At 33.4% G+C, this 20,529-nt stretch overlaps 1 protein-coding gene across 9 annotated transcripts in view; it reads right to left on the minus strand.

The window, feature by feature from the left end:
* Window positions 1-20,529, minus strand: part of SIPA1L1 (signal induced proliferation associated 1 like 1) — a 298,451-nt gene that overhangs the window by 160,693 nt on the left and 117,229 nt on the right. For 8 of the 9 annotated variants that reach the window (XM_031952588.1, XM_031952586.1, XM_031952591.1 and 5 more), the window contains one exon: window positions 9,823-9,884. The exons of the other annotated variant lie outside the window; for it this stretch is intronic. The gene's annotated coding sequence lies outside the window, so the exon portion shown is untranslated. The remainder of the gene's footprint in view (window positions 1-9,822; window positions 9,885-20,529) is intronic. 9 annotated transcript variants of the gene reach the window in all.

Here is a 20,529-nt window from a genome sequence, read left to right on the forward strand (position 1 = left end):
ACTATTCTGGAAACGAATTTCCAAGTATGCCCAAAGGACTATAAAACTGTGAAAAAAGGCCCGATAGGAAAAGATCTCATATAAACAAAAATATAAACAATCTATTATAGTGAAACCATAATAATATTTTTGTGATTGTAATGAAAGAAAGAAATGAAAACAAAGTGGTTGAATGAACATATGCAAAATAACAAAAGTGCAGTTTCAGAACAGGCCACACTAACACAGCCCCAGCCCCGACCCTGATCCAAGCACCAGCAAACCAGGAACAGGCTTTGGGGCTTCTGAATCAGCAGCAGGATTGGGCAGTTTGCAGACCTCTCAGGTCAGAGACACTAAAGATGACTTGGAAGGCCAGCAAAAAAGATTTATCTCACTAGAGTCAGAGGACCTTGGGAAACCAGCAAACCAAAGCTGTGGCAGAGGCAACAGTAGCCCACAAATGGGGAAAAGAACTAGTCAGAAGAATGTCTCTTTTACTAGCACTGAGGAAAGACTTTGTTGTGTTAGCACACTAGAACTTACAGCCACAGTGAAGCAAGAACCCTCCTCACAGTACCAGAGCAGAATACGGCTGGTGGTCCCTCATTCAAATCCTTCAAGAGCTCAGGCAAAGTGAAATATATTGTGTAAAAAGTAAAAGCATGTTGTGGGATGAATGACTCTGAATGACTGCTGCTATCATCAGCAATACAATGATCCAATAATACTCTGAAGGGCTTATAATGAAAAATGTTATCCATTTTTCCAAAAATTGATTGTGGCTGGATATAGATTGAAACATTTTTTAAAATTTCATTTTTCTTGAGAAGTTGTTTTTTTTTTTTTTGGGGGGGGGGGGGAGTAGAAAAATCTATTTTTTACACAACATAACTTTTATCAAAATGTTTTGCATCTTTTCACAAGTGTCTTCTCAAGAGTTAAGGGTATGTGAGAAGAAAGGGAGAGAATCTGAGATTCAAATTTTTTAAAACAAATAAAAAACGTTTTACATGTAATTGGGGAAAATAAAAATGTTAAAATAAAAAAAAAGTTAAGCCTAGATCCCTTCAGGGATGATGCTTCCAATATACTTTCATACTAAAAAAAGATTATATGAACTACTCAAAAACTGTGGTACACCAGAAAAGGCAGACTTTCTTCAAACAATTTTAACAACTCTTTACTTGGAAGAAAGCATATGGGACAAAGCCTTCATCATTCATCCTGCCTATTCCAACCACAATGGCTTTATGACAAGAAATCTTAAGGGCCCATCATTGGCCAAGTGGATGAAATGTATCATCACTAACCAAAAATGTTACCATCAAAAACAAAAACATACAAAGCATATGATGAACAGTTTTCTCTGCTTTCCTCCCATTCTCCTTGCTTTCCCAATTTTCTTTTTTTTCTTTTTCTTTTAAGTTTCCCATATATTTGGAAACATTCTTTACCTCCCTAAAACAAATCGATTTTTAATGGCTCTACCATGCTTCCTAGGTTTTCTCTCAGCATCTGTTTCCAAAGAGCCATTCATCTTTTGTAACAAAACAATTTCAAAAAAAGATGAAGGGGGGGAGGGGGGGAGGAATCAGGAAAGCCAATTAATACATTGAAAAAATCTGAAACTGATATGTAGTGCTTCACACATATTCCAGACCTATCACTTCTGCAAGGGTAAGGAGGTAGGTCTTGTCTTCCCTTCTTTGAATTGGCCAAGTTGTAAATTCTCATTAGCTGTCATCTGTCATGATGAAAACTAGCAGGGCTGTGGCATATTAAGTTTTTTTCAGCCTCTAAGAAAGCATTGTTTAAATATATATATATATATATAAACACACACACATATATACATATATATGTATTATATATAATATGTACACATATGTATGTGCTCCTTCAACAGTTTTCTTGAAGCTATGAAGGCTGCTCATTTATAATAGTGTTTGTTCACATCTAGGTAAGCCTGAAACAGGATTTCAATTGAGAAAAAAAAGTGTTTTTCTAAGAGAAATTTCTCCTAGGTGGTGCAGCTTACTAGTAGGCTAAAGACATAGACCTGGATTATGGCTACAGACAGCTCTAGGATAGTAAGGAGGAAAAGGATAATGAGTGTGATTGAGGATAGTACGATGTTAATGGACATGAGTGCTAGGGCCGTGGAGCTGATTAGGTGAATCCGCAGTGATGTTGGCTGTTAGTCACACTGCTAGTGCTAGTGGTTGAATGAGGAGACTAATTGTTTCGATGATGATTAGTATGGGGATAAGAGGTGTTGGAGTTCCTTGTGGTAGGAAGTGGGCAAGTGAAGCTTTTGGTTTATTGCGAAAGCCTAATACTACAGTGCCCATTCAAAGGGGGATGGCTATGCTGATATTTATTGAGAGTTGTGTTGTAGGATGATTTCAGAAAGGCCCGGAGAGACTTACACAAACTGATGCTGAGTGAAATGAGCAGGACCAGGAGATCATTATATATTTCAACAACAATACTATATGATGACCAGTTCTGATGGACCAGGCCATCCTCAGCAACGAGATCAACCAAATCATTTCCAATGGAACAGTAATGAACTGAACCAGCTACGCCCAAGAGAAAGAACTCTGGGAGATGACTAAAAACCATTACATTGAATTCCCAATCCCTATATTTATGCACACCTGCATTTTTGATTTCCTTCACAAGCTAATTGTACAATATTTCAGAGTCTGATTCTTTTTGTACAGCAAAATAACGTTTTGGTCATGTATACTTATTGTGTATCTAATTTATATTTTAATGTATTTAACATCTACTGGTCATCCTGCCATCTGGGGGAGGGGGTGGGGGGGGTAAAAGGTGAAAAATTGGAACAAGAGGTTTGGCAATTGTTAATGCTGTAAAGTTACCCATGCATATATCCTGTAAATAAAAGGCTATTAAATTTAAAAAAAAAAAAAAAAAAGAGAGAGAGTTGTGTTGTAGGGGTGAATGAGTAGGCTAGAGCACCAGCCCTGAAGTCAAGGACCAGAGTTCAAGTTTGGCCTCAGACACTTAACACTTCCTAGCTGTGTGACCCTGGTCAAGTCACTTAACCCCAACTGCCTCAGCCAAAAAAAAATTTTCTCAGACAAGAACTTGGTATGTCAGATACATAAAAAACTAACAGAATACAAATAAGCTAGAACACCAACCCTGGAGTCAGGAGGACCTAAGTTCAAACCTGCCTTAAACACTTACTAGGTGAATGACCCTGGGCTAATCACTTAAGTCTGACTGCCACTCCAATCCCCAAATACACATACATAACACTAGAAGTCAAAGGACATGAAAAAAGTTAAAAAAAAAAAAAATCAAACTATTAACCCATATGAATGTTCCAAATCTCTAATAATGAAAAATAAAAAGAGTCCTAAGTTTTCAAATCAAATTCAACAAAAAGGCAAAGAAGAAGGCAAAGTAAAAATCAATGTAGAAGGGTAATAAGACAGGAATACAACTGTAGTATTGATAGTTACAAATCAGCATAACTATTTTGAAATAATCTGGTATTACGAAAATAAAATAATTAAAGTGCTCCTAGATGCTCCTAGTGCTCCTTTAGGCCAAAGCCTAAAGATTCCATTACTTGGCTTTTATTCTAAGTAGTACACTGCTAAAAGGAAAGATCCCAATATATCTATGGCAGCACTTTAAAAAAAAAAAATGCTGATCTACGGGGGATGGATAAACAAAATGTGACACAAATATTTTTTTCTTAATCTTATAAGATGATGACATGTTATAAGAGATGTCTGAGGTTAGAGAATAAAATACAATAGAGGAAATTTTAAACAATGTTAAAAGATAAAAATAAAATTTTATTCAAAAATAAGTTTTGCAAAATTTCTGAAAAGAAATCCAGCCCACTGCCCTTCTGTTCATTTGAGGCTGGTTTATTGTCCATCCATAAAAAATATCAAGTGGCAGTACCAGATTTCAAATTATGTTTCAAAAAAAGCAGTAATCGCAGCAATCTGGTACTGACTATGAAATAAAAGTGGCAAATCAGTGGAACAGATCAGGTACATTAACTTATTGTTTTTCTTTCTCAAAGAGGATCATGATATCAGGGAGACAATGCCAAGACATTTACATGTGTTGGATTTAATTTAAAGTGGGCTATGCCATGTCAACAGCCTCACTCTCTTCCCCAGAATCATCTGGATCCAGAAGTTGGAACAACTGGAGATGAACTTGGGAAACTTGGTCTTTTTTAACCCTAAAGTCTTTAACAGGTCTCAGGTTAACTAAGGCAATGTCCATTCAGTGATTAACGTTATGTAAGAATTGAAGCAAACAAAGAATGGCCTCTTCTACCTATTCAAAAAAAAAAAAAAAGTACAAAATACACAATAATAGTGTTTGATAAATCCAAAGAACCCAGCTTTTTGGGTAAAAACTAATCATTTGACAAAAATTGCCAAGAAAACTGAAAAGCGGTTTGGAAGAAACTATAGATCATTACCACATACCATATATACCAAGGTATGGTCAAAATGAATAAGTGATTTAGGAAAAAAGAGTGATGTCATAAATAAAGGAAACATGGAAAAATGTACCTATCGATCTATATATAGTAACAGAAGAGTTTATGAACAAAAGATATGGAGAGAATCATGGAAAATAAAACTTTTTTATTATATTAAATTTAAATTCTGCACAAAGAGAAGTTATGCCCCCAAAATTAAAAAGAAAACAGGAAAAAAGGGGGAAATTTTTATAGCCATTTTCCTAATAAAGGTCTCCTGTCTTAAATATACAGGGAACTGAGGCAAATTTATAAAATTAAGAGTCATTCTCCAATGATAAATAATCACCAAATGTCAAACAGGCTGTTTTCAGGAGATATTACAACAGTCATTCGAAAAAATGTTCTAGATGATGTTAAAGATTAAAGAAATGCAAATTAAAACAACTGTGAAAACAAGTTCACCTATCAGATTAGCTAATATGACAGAAAAAAATGGTAAATGCTGGAGGGGATGTGGAAAACCTGGAACATTAATGCCTTGTTGCTGAAGAACTCCGGGAGATGACTAAGAACCATTACATTGAATTCCCAATCCCTATATTTTTGCACACCTGCATTTTGGATTTCCTTCACAGGCTAATTGTGCAATATTTCAGAGTCCAATTCTTTTTATACAGCAAAATAACGGTTTGGTCATGTATACTTATTTATATTTTAATATATTTAACATCTACTGGTCATCCTGCCATCTGGGGGAGGGAGTGGGGGTAAAGAGGGGAAAAATTTGAATAAGAGGTTTGGCAATTGTCAATGCTGTAAAGTTACCCATACATATAACCTGTAAATAAAAGGCTATTTAAAATAAAAAGAAAAAAAGAAAAAAAATTTTATGTGTAATTGAGAAATAGTGGAAGAAATAAATAACTATTTTAAAAAGAGAAACAATCAAAACCATGAATTCCTCTAAACACTGCCCATAAATCTCAATTTTCCATGATTTATATGGGCATATACTTAAATTGACTATAAATTTCCATTAATTCCCACATTAAATAAATACATGAATGAATGAACAAGTAAGAATGAATGAAGAGATAGGTGAATTCATTCATTCATTCTTGAATGGTTTGGCGTGAAATCTCAATATTGTTTTGATTTTCATTCCTCATGTCTCACTATAAATGTGAAAAGGTGTGTATTCAGACTCCTCTGATTCTTCATGACTTCATTTGGGATTTTCTCGGCAAAAATGTTAGAGTGGTTTGCCATATCCTTCTTCAGTTGCTTTTATAGAAATAAGGGGGTTAAAGTGACTTTCCCAGGGTAACACAGCTAGAAAGTATCTGAGGCTACAGTTGAACTCACATCATCCTGACTCTAAGCCCAGTGCTTTATCCACTGTACTACTCAACTGTCCTAGTTGTATAAAGCAGTTCCCAAGTATACAAAGATTATACCAGCAAAACAAAAAAATTCTAAGATGTTGATTATCATCTTTGCAATACCCTTCTGAGCAACCCAGTTTTGTCCAGAACAACTCATTATCATTTATCTGGTGGACACTTCACAGAGAGCAACAAAACAACCATATGGTGGGGTAGGGGGTCTACGCCTGTGATTTCCTTGGAGTGGGGAAATTCTAGGACAGAAACTCCCTAATAATGCAGATTGATAGCTCATCTCTAATGTTTATTTGCAGAATAACCTATGTCACTGAAAAGTTATTAATTCATGGTAATTCAAGTATATCAGTCAGGAGCTGAACCCCTTTCTTCCTGCCTCTAAAACCAGTCTTTTATATACTATACCATATTTTTTCTGAAACACCATAGGGAAATAATGATCTAATCATACTACTTACCTGATTTATTTTTATCTAGAGATACAAAGAAATGTAATGATTTTAAACACTTTAAAATTTTTTTTTAATTTTAAGTTTAGTAATCTTAGAGAAAAGAATCTTCTTTTTACTCTTTTCTCTAAGACTACTAAATTAAAAAAAAAAATTAATACTTTCTTAATACCCCCAGTCAGAATAGAAAATAAGTAGAAGAGGTCCACATAGCACCATTCCAGAGTTTTGATTTATATCATTTACCTTGGCTAAATGTCGAATAAGCCAGCACTTTCAAGTCAGCAAAGGTATAGAAAACAATACCTAATTATACATTTGAAAGATGGGTTGACCCACAAGGTTAAGTAAACTTCCAATCTCCTATGATGTGCTCTACTTCATTTTGAGGATAACAAAATAACCAAATATATACCAAGTCCCTCTGTTCTTGTAAGGTGAAGGCTAAAAAAAAAAAAAAAAAAAAAAAAAAAAGCCCATTCCATGAACACAAAACTAGAGTGATATCAATTTGTTGACTTTTTTTTAATCATTCAACTTTCAAAAGCAACTTCTATTGAAAGAAAAATAAATTTTCTCCCACCAACAGAGAGAAGGACAAAGGGCTAATAGTTATTAAGCTGGGATTTCATTAATTTAGAAAACTCTTGAGATGAGGAAACTCACTTTTTCCAATGCAGGTTATATAGCCTCAGAGTCTTACTGGATTTGCTAGGGGACAGAGATGTTATTTGAGTGACTCAGAGTCACAAAGACAGTGTCAGAGTGGAATTTAAACACCAAGCTTCCTGACTCTGAAAAAGGCACTATCTATTCATTATAATATGCTGTCTCTCTTTTTTTTTTTTTTGCAAGGGAGGAAGGGAGGAGTGAAGGATGGGGAGAAAGGGAATGGGAAGGTACAGAAGGAAGTATGTAAGAGAGGTCATTTAATCACTATTATACTTCTTGTTGTCTCTGTTAGGGTTAACAAATGTAATTTCATTCAGTACTAGCAAGAAAGATTAAGTTCATGAATTAGCCTGAAGAATAAATGAGTGTACTCAACTTGCTTCATTTAATAACTATTACCTACTAATTACAAAGATCATCTGGTTTTTTCATCAAGAGGAGAGTCAAATTTTAACTCTCTAGAGTTCTTTCTTGTTGGATCTAGCAACGAAGATTAGTACATACTTGCCTAGATCCCTGAATGGTTATGACTAATTCTGAGGTCAACTCTATCCACTATGCCAAGCTGTCTCCTACTTCCACTCTTCTTCTCAAAGGACACTTGTGAGTTACTCCAAGCATAATGTGCAAGGTTTTACATCATAACATTCAGCTAGGAAACTCAGAAATACAAAAATATAAAAGCCTTTATCCCAGTATATTATGACAAGCTTTCAAGAAAAATCTATACTTTGTCTCAAGTATACCACCTTTTTCAAAACTCAATTGCAACATAAGGATTTTCTTTCCTTTGAACAGGAAGTTTAATTTATGTTTTATGTGAATGTATGAAAGTTAATTTTGGAACTTCCTGTACAATAGTAAACAATTGTCTCTTCCGTAAAGAAAAAAGATATATGTTACACTAACATTTTTAATCAATAACAAATAATATCAGCACTTCAACCACGTAATTCAACCATGGACTAATCAATTTCTCTTGCTACAAGAGTTCATTTGAGATATCTGTAATTTCAAAGAAGCCATATAGTAAATATTATCTATCCATTGCTGAAAGTTCTTCAAACTATTGAGGAATTTGCAGAGGCGAAAATAATCATTCTATTATTCCACTGGTGGGACATTCAAGGTATGGAAATTACCTCCATAAATGCAGATCAGCAGCTTATTTGTACTATGCTCTAGAGATGTGTGGGACAGTAAGTACACATCACATGGCTAGGGTATCTTAGCAGAAAGATTTTATATACATATAAAATCTGTCTCTCTTGTTTCTCCTAGAAACAATATTCTGGAAAGGTATATATATATATAATCTCCTAACCAACAAATATTTGTTTGCTTCTTATAAGACATTAAGAACAGTAGTAACATTTCTGATAACCACTAAGAAATCAAAGGGCTAAATTAAAACACTCAACAGCAGGAACTACCTCATCTCAAATATCTTATATATTTACTTATTTACTCCTTTTAAACTGCATTTTGTTCCATTTTTATTTTCATAGCCTTAGTTTATATTTTAACTGAACTGTATGATATCAGGGAGATGATGACCATGCAAGTGAATTAGAATCGAGTAAGGAAAGGCTGAGAGACAGACAGATTGGGGGGGGGGGGGGGGGGGGGGGAGAGAAGAAGAAAAGGAGCAGCAGAGAGAGGAGGAGAGAAAGAGGAGGATGAAAGAAGGAGAGAGAGACACACACAGAGAGAGAAAGACAGAGACAAGGAGAGGGAGAGAGAGAGAGAGAGAGAGAGAAAGAAGGAGACAGAGACAAAGACAGAAAGACAGAGAGAGAATGCATGCAAGCTGAAAACACTGATGATAAAAGGAAATCTAAGTATTATTTGCTATCCAAATGAAGGTCCCTGAAAATGACAGGCAAACATCCACACCGTAAACAGCAAATGAACTGGAGAGTCCCTGGCAAGAGCAGCCCACTTCCCAAGTCTGGTCAGCCACCACCCACACTAAATAGAGATGATATAAAAAATAAAAACTTTAGTCATTTAGCAATAAAGAGATGAAAAAGACCAAAAAGAAAAGATTTTTAACCAATTTCAAACTCAATGTCCTCTTAAAAAATCAGACATTTTATTCCAGATCTCCAGGAAAGTTAATGACTTATTAGCTTTTGACATAGAAACCTTAAGAAAAATCATATAAAAAATTTTTATGACTTTGAACAAAGTTTTAAGAAATGTGATATCCTAATAGTCTTAATATTAGTTTACTATTAGCAAAATTACTACTAGCCAAAGCAACTACTCTAAAGAGAACATTGTGAAGAGTCAAGATTAAAAATGGGTCAACTTAAAGATAAAACTTTCCTTAAAAAGGAAAAAAAATACTCAAGACTTGTATTTTATTTTCACATATTCAAATATAAAACCACTAGTTGCTATTAAAACTGAAGGGGATACCAGCCCACACCTGCTGTGACAACTTGATTTAATAATAGTACTTTGCTAAGCTTCGATAATTACTCCCACATTCTCCAGGGAAAAACTGATGGTTTGCTAAAAATAAAATGGAGATTAGTATTTACCAAGAACAAGCCTGAATAATCCACCATTTAATAGACAGAGAAATTAATCGCCACTACAGTGTATCAGTCATGAAAATGCTGCCTTCAACAGCAAATAACCAAACTGATCCTTTTCCAGCTTAAAAAAAAAATTCAGAAAAAATGAAATTAAAAAAGGTTTTACATCTCTTCTTTTTTAAGTGCACTGAACAAGAAATCTTTGAACATTAAATTAAATAAGAATGCATCTTATTGCAAATTGACTTAAGGAAATAAGATTAAAATTCAGTACTTACTATGCTCTCATGGCATGATGGTCATTAAACTCTAAACTACAGTCTTGTTACAAGTACATAATCTGGAAAAAATCCAAAACAAGAAATGTAAGAATTGTCATTACAATACTTAATAATCCTAACATAAACCACATAATTAAACAGAATTTCCTTCCATAAGTTTCAAAACTTCAAAATCAAAAGTACTTGAAGAAATTTGGAAACAGAAAAGGTTCATAGTAGTTAAATGGGACTCTATATTTTCTAGTTATTATGCTTTTTTTTTAAGATTGCTTTTAATTCAGTTTTTAATATAAGAATGTAAAATTGATGTTGGTAGAAATTTAAACCAAGAGGGGGAAAATTCTTAAGCAATTCTCTAAAGAGACTTTTTCCTGCTGCTTATAAAGTAGCACATTAAAGATATTAACAATTTAGAACAAGACAAATGAGCTCCAATATCCAAATGCTAAAGTTGGGGGTCTGAGGAACTATCATGAGGCCAACCCCTTTCCCAAAAGCATCTATTTGTTCTCAAAATTAAGTATAGTGGAAAAATGCTAAGCCAATAAATAAACAGTAGTGTTAAGAACTCTGGAATCCTTTAAGGAACTATTTTCCTCACACCAAAAGTGAAAAAACAAAAAAACAAAAATTCTTTCTTCCAGACAACAGAACAAAGAATACCACAATACCAATACACCAAATCTTGCAAAGAAAGCAAGACTGAGAAATACTGATGTGTTAATATTTCCAGTAATTCCAGTAATAACAGTATGGAAAATGATTGCAAAGTAGAAATGTTGGATTCTTTCCCAGACATTAATAGAGAGAAAGAAAAGGCCAGAATGTATGAAGAACTGATTGTTGTTAAAATAAGGAATCCAGGATATAAAGAGAAACAAAAAGGCATAAGTTCTAGATAGGAAAATGCATTAAAAAAACTAAACTATGAATAACTAACATATTTTAAGCAATATTAAAAGAGAAACAAACGTCGTTGTTTCTTACAACGAGCACAGAAATCAAACTTTAATAATAAACTTTGAACTGAGAAACATGACAATTCATTTGGAATCTGTTCTAATGTTATTCAATAAGATGTAACTGGAAATGCACAGGAGTCACTATAATAATTAAAAGTCAAAGATGGAAAAGATGTGAAGGAATCCGTCACTTGTACATCCTCTGGTATTTCTTCAGTCAACCAGAATCTACACTATGTAGTCTCAACAATTTATTGAATACTAAAAATTTTGAACAAAGAATTTGAGCAGTCAAAAGTATCTCAAAATAATCTTTTTTTTTTAAATAAAGAAAAATTGAAATTCAAGGTTCTGTTTTGTGTTTTTTTTAACCAAAGAACATGTCGAAAACCACAGAAAAAAGAGGTTTTTGACACAGAATATTGTCAAAATTTGTGCAGATGATTTAGTGGACCCTTTTAAAAAACATGTTAAAGGTAACAACAATATTCAGACTAGAACTACAAAAAACTTGCTGTCCCCATTTCATTCTTCCTCTCCAACCCCACTCCCCACTCCTCCAACTCCGCCACTATAATAAAAACCTATTAAAAGGCTTGCTATTCCACAGATTCAATTATATGGTTGTCCAAATTATATATGCAATATATGTATAACGCTTTTTTTCAATAGACCTGATAAAATTATAATGCAGTTACCAATCTCATCTACAGACACCAGATCTACAAATTACTTACAAAGACTATGTTTAAAACTTAAGGGCTGAATCCAGTGATAACAGTTGCTGAGGCATAATCTTTAGTGTTGTATTATAGTTTTAAGGTAGGACTAAAGGAAATAGACTAGCACAGTGTGCTGAAAACAGCAGGTGGGAGAATAGAGAAATGTTTTTTTTTTTTTAAACCACCCATATTTTATCATTTACCACATGCATATCCTGAAAAGTAACAACACCTTGAAAATGCAGTTTAGAGTATCACTGAAAAAATTTCTTCTACAAAGAAAATTACATTTTGACTTTTTTTTTAAGCAGCATATTCAATATAAGGTGTCCAAGGCTTTAATAGCTTAAAAACTGTACTAAGACTTTTGAGAAATGATGGGAGACACCACAATCATCCACTCAATCTCCCTGAGACAATTCTGAATTAACATGTAACAACTGTTGGTGGAGTTGGGTGGGAACCACCCAAATGACCATCAAACTGTGCGTCCTCTTTGATCCAACAGTGTCTCTACAAGATCTGTATCTCAAAGAGACTTAAATGTTTGAGCCCTCTTTGTAGTAGCCAAGAATTGGAAAATGAATAGATGCTCATAGATGGAGAATGGTTGAACAAGTTGTGGTAAAATAAAAGAATATTGTTCTTAAAAAAAAAAAAAAATGAACAAGCTGATTTTAGAAAGGCCTGGAAAGATTTAAATGAACTGATGCTAAGTGAAATAAGCAGATCCAGAAATACATTGTACACAATAATAGCAAGAATGTGCAATGACCAACTATAAAAGACTTGGTTCTTCTCGGTGGTTCAGTGATCCAACGCAAATTTTGTATAGAAAATATCATCTGCCTCCATAAAAAGAACTAAGGAGACTGAATGTAAACCAACATATGCTATGTTCACTTCTTTTTTTCTGTTCTCTTAACTGTCCCATGGTTTCTCCCATTTGCTCTGATTTTTCTTTCCTAACATGATTCATAAAGTAATGTGTATTAAAATAAATTTACTAGAAAACAACAACAAAACTTGCAAGATCTTTGAATCTACCATCAAAACAAAACTTAAATGATGTTTTTGTTTTTGTTGTTGTTTTCAGAGAAATTGATGGAGTTGAAATGAATTTTTGGCTTCTAAATACAATGTTAATAATGTCCCTAATTTCATCATTTTTTTTTTTAATTAACACATCTATTTCAGTATCAAATGTTAAGGTGTTTGTTAGACATCTACCTATTCAAGGAGAAAAGGTAAAGGCTATGGCAATGTTAGGGACAAATTTAGCAGCTAGGGAGAGAAAAATTCCTTTATTATTTTTGGCCTAAGCTATTTGCAGTGCAAGCTCTACATACAATTTTTTGTTAGGATTAATTAAGGGGAAAAGAAAAAAAAGAGTATACCTGTGAATGGGGGAAGAGGAAGAGCAGAGGGGAAAGTGAGGGAGGGAAAGAATGGAAGGAGAGAAAGAAAAAGAAAAACCTGAAGGGAATTACTTAAGAAACATTTAATACCTGATGCCTGGATAATGAGGAGACTAGAGGGAGAAAAAAAAAAAAACAAAAAAACAAGACTTCAAAGTAAGGAGAGAGGCTTTAAAGCCTGGGTATAGAAGAATGTGGGTGGGTGAGTATGTGTGCACATATATATTTTTAATACCTTTTTATTTACAAGATATATGCATGGGTAATTTTTTAGCATTGACAATTGCAAAACCTTTTGTTCCAATTTTTTCCCTCCTTCTTTCCACCTCTTCCCCCAGAGGGCATGTAGACCAATACATGTTAAATATGTTAAAGTATATGTTAAATACAATATATGTATACATGTCCATATAGTTATTGTTGCACAAGAAGAATCAGACTTTGAAATAATGTACAATTAACTTGTAAAGGAAATCAAAAATGCAGGCAGACAAAAATAGATGTATTGGGAATGCTATGTAGTGGTTCACACGCATTTCCCAGAGTTCTTTCATTGGGACCCCCCAACTTTCTTAGTATTTCTTCCCATAGTGCCATTTCACTCAGAGTTCTAACAAAATCTAACTTTAAAATATCTGAAAAAGATAAAGAGGTAGCAATTGTTGTGTGCTGGATTTCATGCCTCACAGACATTTCGTTACTCCAAGGAAATATGGGAAACTCACACCTCTTAAAGAATATACTTTAAGGATTGTCAGAGATACTGCAGCAATTAATGAAATGACAAAAGTCACAGTAAGGACCAAAAGAAAATGTTTGAAAACATAAAACAAGAACTTGTAAACTGTTGTTACAAAAGGTCTAAATAATCTTCAAAAAAAAACCAAAGGAACTTCAAAAGGAAACAAAGCTGGAGTAGTTAATAATTTTACAACAGTTAAAAGATCAGGTTTTCAAAGGTTTTCAAAAAGAAATTTTTTTAAAGAAGCTTTTTATTACTGTTACTCTGAAGATACCATCCATAACAAAAACAAGATAATATAATGTTTAAAATAACAAAGACTGAAAAGGGTAGGTTTTGGGGTTTTTTTTTTAAATTGATGAAATTCACTTTTTCTTTCAGGTCTTTGTGGAGAGTCCCTGTATCTCAAAATTTCAATTGATTTTCAGAGTGTAAAACATTAAGTCTTTCAATCCCTTCTCCCCCCAAAAAATAAATGTTTGGGAAATATTTTACTTCCTAAAAATGGAAATTATTGGGTCAATTGAAGGAATAAACTAAGTGTCATGAATTTGTCGATACAGTGATTTATTAGAATTTACCCAAAATTCCCAGGTGGATCTGGAATGCTACAACATGTGGTTCCAGGTAATATCACCATATATTACATAAAAAAATCTGTTTAAGAGAGAATCTGATTTGAATGCCACTGAAAATCTAAGACTGATATAATCAGGGATTGACTTGGAAAAGTGGGTTATAAGATGAGAATTGGATGGAGGTTTAATTTCCAGTTATGAAAATTAAATTAGAGATATATAGAGAAATTAAACAAATTAGGAAAGTTGAAACCTAAGAAATGGATGCTAGGACACAGAACAAGGAAATAAAATTTTAAAAAAGAAAACATAATCAAGGGTGGAGATTTAGACTATGGAACCCCGTAATTAGAGGTAGAAAGTCACTTACATTGGAGGATGGGAGAGGACAGATGCAATGTGATCAGAGAAGACAGACTTGTGTCAGGGCAATTAGACTCTTCAGATAGGATAGTATGCAGCCATTAGGCAATCAGGGGAAGGATTTAACTGAACTATGGAGTAAAGGGGGTAAACTATGGAGTATGGGGGGGGGGGGGGGAATGAAGATTCACATTCAAGTGGGGAGAATTCCACAATTATGTAAGTTCCAAGTTCAATGGACTTTTTTCTCACAAAAAGAGCAGAGATATAGTACTGAAATGAATTTTAGAGGCCATCTAGTCTAAATCCCTCATAAGGAAACTGGGAGTTTAAATGCCTATCATCACAAAAAAGATATTAGATGACAGGATTTAAACTGTTCAAAGAAACACTTAACATTAAAAAAAAAAAAAAAAAAAATGAAGTAATTCCTGTTCTCCAAAAACTTAAATTTTAATTCTTTAAAATATCTAAAGATACAAACATGTGACAAAAACTAGATAAATATTATCTAATTTTCATCTGTTAAAAATTTAGCTAACCATAGTGTTAAGAATCAACAAAAGAGGGGCAACTAGGTAGCGCAATGGAATAGAGTACCAGTCCTGAAATCAAGAGGACCAGAGTATAAATATGACCAATTAATACTTCCTAGCTGTGTGATCCTGGGCAAATCACTTTTGTGTACCATTTCTATTATGAGACTTATTAAGACATAAAAAGTTCCTGAAAGGAAATAAAGAGGAATTTAAAAGCATTATGTCATTTTGCATAAACTTGGGGACATTACCTTTATTCCTAAACATATATATAGCAAAAAAACAAAAAAAAATCAATTTTCAAGTTTCATTTTATTATAAGCACTATTAATTTTCAAATTTAAGTTTTATCTTCAAGCCTCCAATATTCTCCACCTTACTTCTTTATTAAGAAAACTAAAGTCATTTTATCATAAACTCCTATATCAACTGTGATCTTCATGTCAAAATCTGTTGACATCTCCCATTTTCTCTTCCTTTTCCCCAGTTCTTAATAAGATAGCTTCTGTTCAGCAAGGTCTATCTTATATAATGTTCTAAACCTCCCCTCACCACCACCACAATTGTCAATCAGAATGTCAGCACTATTGGTTCTTGCCTCCAATGTTCAAATTCTCCATTTATCAGTGATTTCCTTACAGTATTTGAGATTTCTCATTGTCCAAATCTCCTCATCCTTCTTTCTTCATTGGACTTTACCATCCCCTTAAGTTTTTATTATATCATTCTTTTCCTTTCTCAAACTACTACAAAACACTATGTAAACTCATTATGTCTACCTTCATCTTCTCTCATTCATTTCTCACCTGTATGCAATATGTAGTTTTCAAGATTACCTAAACTGAAATTGCTCTTTTGAAAGTTACCATAGTCTTAATTGCCAAATATCAAGATGTTTTCTCAGTACTCATGCTTCTTAACCTCTCTATTGATCATAACCTCTAATTATTGATCATCCTCTCCTTCTTTGCTATATAAGACACTTCTTTCTCCTTGCTTTCCTATCTGTCTGCCAGGACTTCTCAGAATTCTTTACAAACCAATTATTCCTATTAGATGGCAAACACAAGGCTTCAACCTGACCCTCTAAGTGACCTTATCAGTTTATATGGTTTTAATACTATGCAGATGAATACCCAATGTGATCAAAGAAAAAGAAAGCAAACTCATACATAATAAAAATATTTATACTAGCTCTTTCTTGTGTCAAAGAATTGGAAACTGAGGATATATACACCAATTGGCTGAATAAGTTACAATATATGAATGTGATGGAAAATTATTATACTCTAAGAAATAAAGGGGTTGGTGGAGAAAAACCTATAAATAATATTATGAACTGATGCAAAGTGAAATAAATCATTATTGCAACAATAATCAACAGTGAAAACCTTAGGTATTCCAATCAATACAAAGATCCCTGACAATTCCGAAGGACTTGTAATCAAAAATGCTCTTCACCTCCAGAGAAATCTGAGTGCAAGTTGAAAATATTTTTCTTTTATTTTTCTTGTGTCCCCTCCCCAAACGGTATAGCTAGTATAGAAATATATTTTGCATGACAGTTATGTATAATAAGTATTAAATTTCTGGAACTGAAAATACATATTTTTTTAAGTCTATGTAGAACCCCTGTCTATGGATCTATGTGGACACGCACATGCATATACAAGTATGCATTCTTCCCAGAGAGTATCTTTCTTCAAAAACCTTTTCCTAAATATCTCTATTTCAGAAAAAAAGAACCAAGTCTGAACCTCTAAGTAACCTTGGTATGTAATCCTCAATTCTTTCTCACTTCACATATACAATTAGTTGATAAATCATGCTGCTTCCAACAACCACAACTTTTCTCAATTTCAATTACTCACATTACTCTCATTACTCACAGTGATATCCAAGTCCTTACCATCTCTCGTGTAAACTACAACAAAAAGCTCTAAAACTGATCTCAACTGTCTTCCCCCTCCAATCCATCTACCACACAACTGCCAAAGTGACAGTCTTTAAACATATCTGACCATAGTACTTCCCTACTCAATAAACTCTAGGATTCTTCTCGGCTCTAGGAAAACTTCTATATTTAGCTTTTAAAGCCCTTTACAACTTGACCCAACATACTTTCTGCCTCAAAATGCATTACTACCTCTCTGGCACTTGGGAATCCAGCTAAATGACCTTTTTTTTTTCCTGTTTCTTTCTTGTTTCCAAGGCTTTATTCTGCCTGTCCCCTCTATGATAAGAATGCATGTCTCCTTTGCTGATAATCTCGAAAACATGGCTCAATTATGTGTTTCTCCTCCTCTCACCCTAGTTGCTGGTAGCTTCCCCCTAAATGCCTTGTACTAATTTGCATTTATTCTCTCACATTAGTGATATATATATATATATATATATATACACACACACACACACATATATATATATACACACACCCACATGATTTATTACTCTCATAAATTGTAAGTTCCTTAAGATTAGATATTATCAAATTCTTTGTAGTTGTGTCTCTAGAATCTAAAAGTGTCTAAAATACAACTACAATAACTTCTCATTAACTGCTTAATAATTCAACACATTTGTGATTTCACCAATAGGGTTCCATGTTGCAGATCCCAATTCATCACTACTTTTTCAACAAAATCCTCATACATATTCTTGACTAGGGAACTACCTAATGCACTATGAGCATTCTTAGAAAGCATCTTTTTTTGGAATATTGTATATGTATATGTTTACAGATATATAATAGTCACTGAAAATTCATATATTCATTACAAATCTAGGTTGTATAGGAACCTGATGAAAATGCAGTAGACTGCCAAATTAACAAAAGTACTTCTGGGTCAGATTTTTATATAACCAGGTTTTAAAACAATCAAGGAAGCATTTAATCAAGCATTTTCTACAAGAACCTCAAGCAAACTGGAAATAACCACTTATAATGAAAGGGTTACTACTGCCTTTTCAATTATTTTTAGAAGCTACATTAAAATTTGACAAGCAAAATGAAAAAGTATTCTCCTTTTTTCATATTTAAACAATGCACACCAGTGCCCCCCCCCCCCACCTCACATACATATTCTGAGCTCCATTTTATATAGTGAAATAGATGGGGTTGAAATGGGGGGGGGGGGGGAGAGGAAATATTTGAAATTTGTAACCAGATGGCAATTTACTTAGAGAAACAAGTGCCATTTCTGCTTATTCAGCTCTGACTCATTTTGTTTGCTTGCTAACACAAGATTTTTAAAAAACTGTCATTTTGTAAGCCATGCTGAGATTTTATTTTATCTTTAATTGATGTGAGCATTATCTCTTGTGCTAGAAGATAAAACTAAACAAATTAATATAGAAAAGAAAGCTACCTTATGACAGACCCCCAAAAAAGTTGAGCTTGAACCTTAATTTTCATTATCATAAGCACAAATATATTTTATCAGCCTAACATTCATCAAATTTATAAAGCCATCACTTTGTTTCATGATTTCTCCACATCTCTACTTAAATACACACACTGAATAAATCAGACTGCAGTGTTTGCCACCTCCTATACAGTAATAACTAAGCATTTGGCTTGAATTCTAAATAGTTATATCCTTTGTGGAATTTTGAAATTAGGCCAGCGGAGAGTTCTTTTCACTAATATAACTTCTTAGGATAAACAGCCTCAACTTACTAATTGAAACATTTAACTGACAGTTTGATCAGAGAGAGACAACCTTCTTAAATTAGTATGACCAACATTCCTGTTCTCCCTGATGACAAATGCTGCACTGTCACAATCACTAGGAAACAAGCTAATTTTCCATGTCAAGCGTTTCTGAATACCCTGAACTTGCACCATTTTAATCTGTCTGCTGACAGTAGCCAGTGGCTACTCTGGGCAAAAACACTGTGAGAGAAATAATATTTTAAGATGCTATAAAGTATGATGCAAAAGCTCATGTTCTAATTAGGGAGTTAATACTCCCTTTGTCTTCTTCCCAGTTCAGAATTTTTTTTTAAATGCTAAATAGGTGATACCAGCAAAAGATTATTTTATACCGTTTTCAATAAAAATTAATAATGATAATATGACTTTGCATAGTAAAAATCACCAGCCTTCAAAACTTGTCCAGAAGAGGATCAAAGAGTGAATTTTGGAATAATTTTTGTTTATCACTGTTCTACACAGGATCTAGAACAACAACTGTACTACAGTCAAGGAAGACATAAGTGACTTATTTATCTGGGGGGGTGGGAGAAACAATCAGGGTCACATAACTAGTAAGTGTGTGAGGGTGAATTTGAACTCAGATCCTTCTGACTCCAGGGTCAGTTACTCATCACCACAACTTCCCCCTAATAAGTGACTTTTAAATAATATCTAAATGCTCTCCATTTGAACAACTTACCAAGATTTTAGAAATCTGTCTGATCACCAGAATTACTGCATAATGAACTAAATGAACTAACATCTCATTTATCCATGGAAAATATGCCAAATACAACTGAGTTCTTTAAGTTAACTTGTTCTTAATTTTACACAATATATTTAACCTTCTTGATTTATACAATAAACAAGCAGCAAATCAAAAGGAAAGAAAGGAATATCTGAAAGAAGATTCACTCAACACTATAAAGGAAGGGATGACACAAAATCAATGGAGGTAAATAATAAGCAAGTGAAAGAATTAAAAAAAAAACCACAACAATCTGAGGCTACTAAACATGCTTTCAATAAATTATGAGATCACAATATTTTAGCACAAATTGTAATAGTGTAATTCATAATAACTTCAAAGTTAAACTATGTTAAGATAAAGAAACTGGAATGTGGAATTCAAAACAAAAAATGATACAAATTGGAAAGAGTACCATCACAAAAAGTTAAAAGCTGTGTTTGGGTTTTTAGTAAGGGATGTAAAGTGAATAAATATCAATTAACTGGAATAATCACTAATAAAACAACAACAATAGCTAGCAAGATTTGCAAAGTATATATATAGAATTTTTTTATACTTCCAACAACTGAGATGTAGGAAATTATTCCCATTTAACAGATGAAGAAACTGAGACAAAGATAAGGTAACTTACTCGGGATCACGTAACTAGTTAAAGATTTTGAAGCTAAATTTGAAAAAATAAAATAAAAAATAAAAAAATAAAATAGCCACTATGAAAAACATATGAACTCACTCAAGGAACTCATTCACAAGGTTAGATAAATGAGTAACTTACACTTTATAAAGTCCTTTGTCAGCATGAAATATAAATAAATGCTCACTGCCAAGGTATGGATATACATCATGCTAACCCCTCTTTCCCAAAACCTTCCAATCTTCCAACTCTTAAATGAGATGAACCCAAGGGGATATTTGGAGATTACGGGCTCTTT

The sequence above is a fragment of the Sarcophilus harrisii genome, chromosome 2 (assembly GCF_902635505.1).
Source record: "Sarcophilus harrisii chromosome 2, mSarHar1.11, whole genome shotgun sequence".
NCBI lineage: Eukaryota > Metazoa > Chordata > Mammalia > Dasyuromorphia > Dasyuridae > Sarcophilus > Sarcophilus harrisii.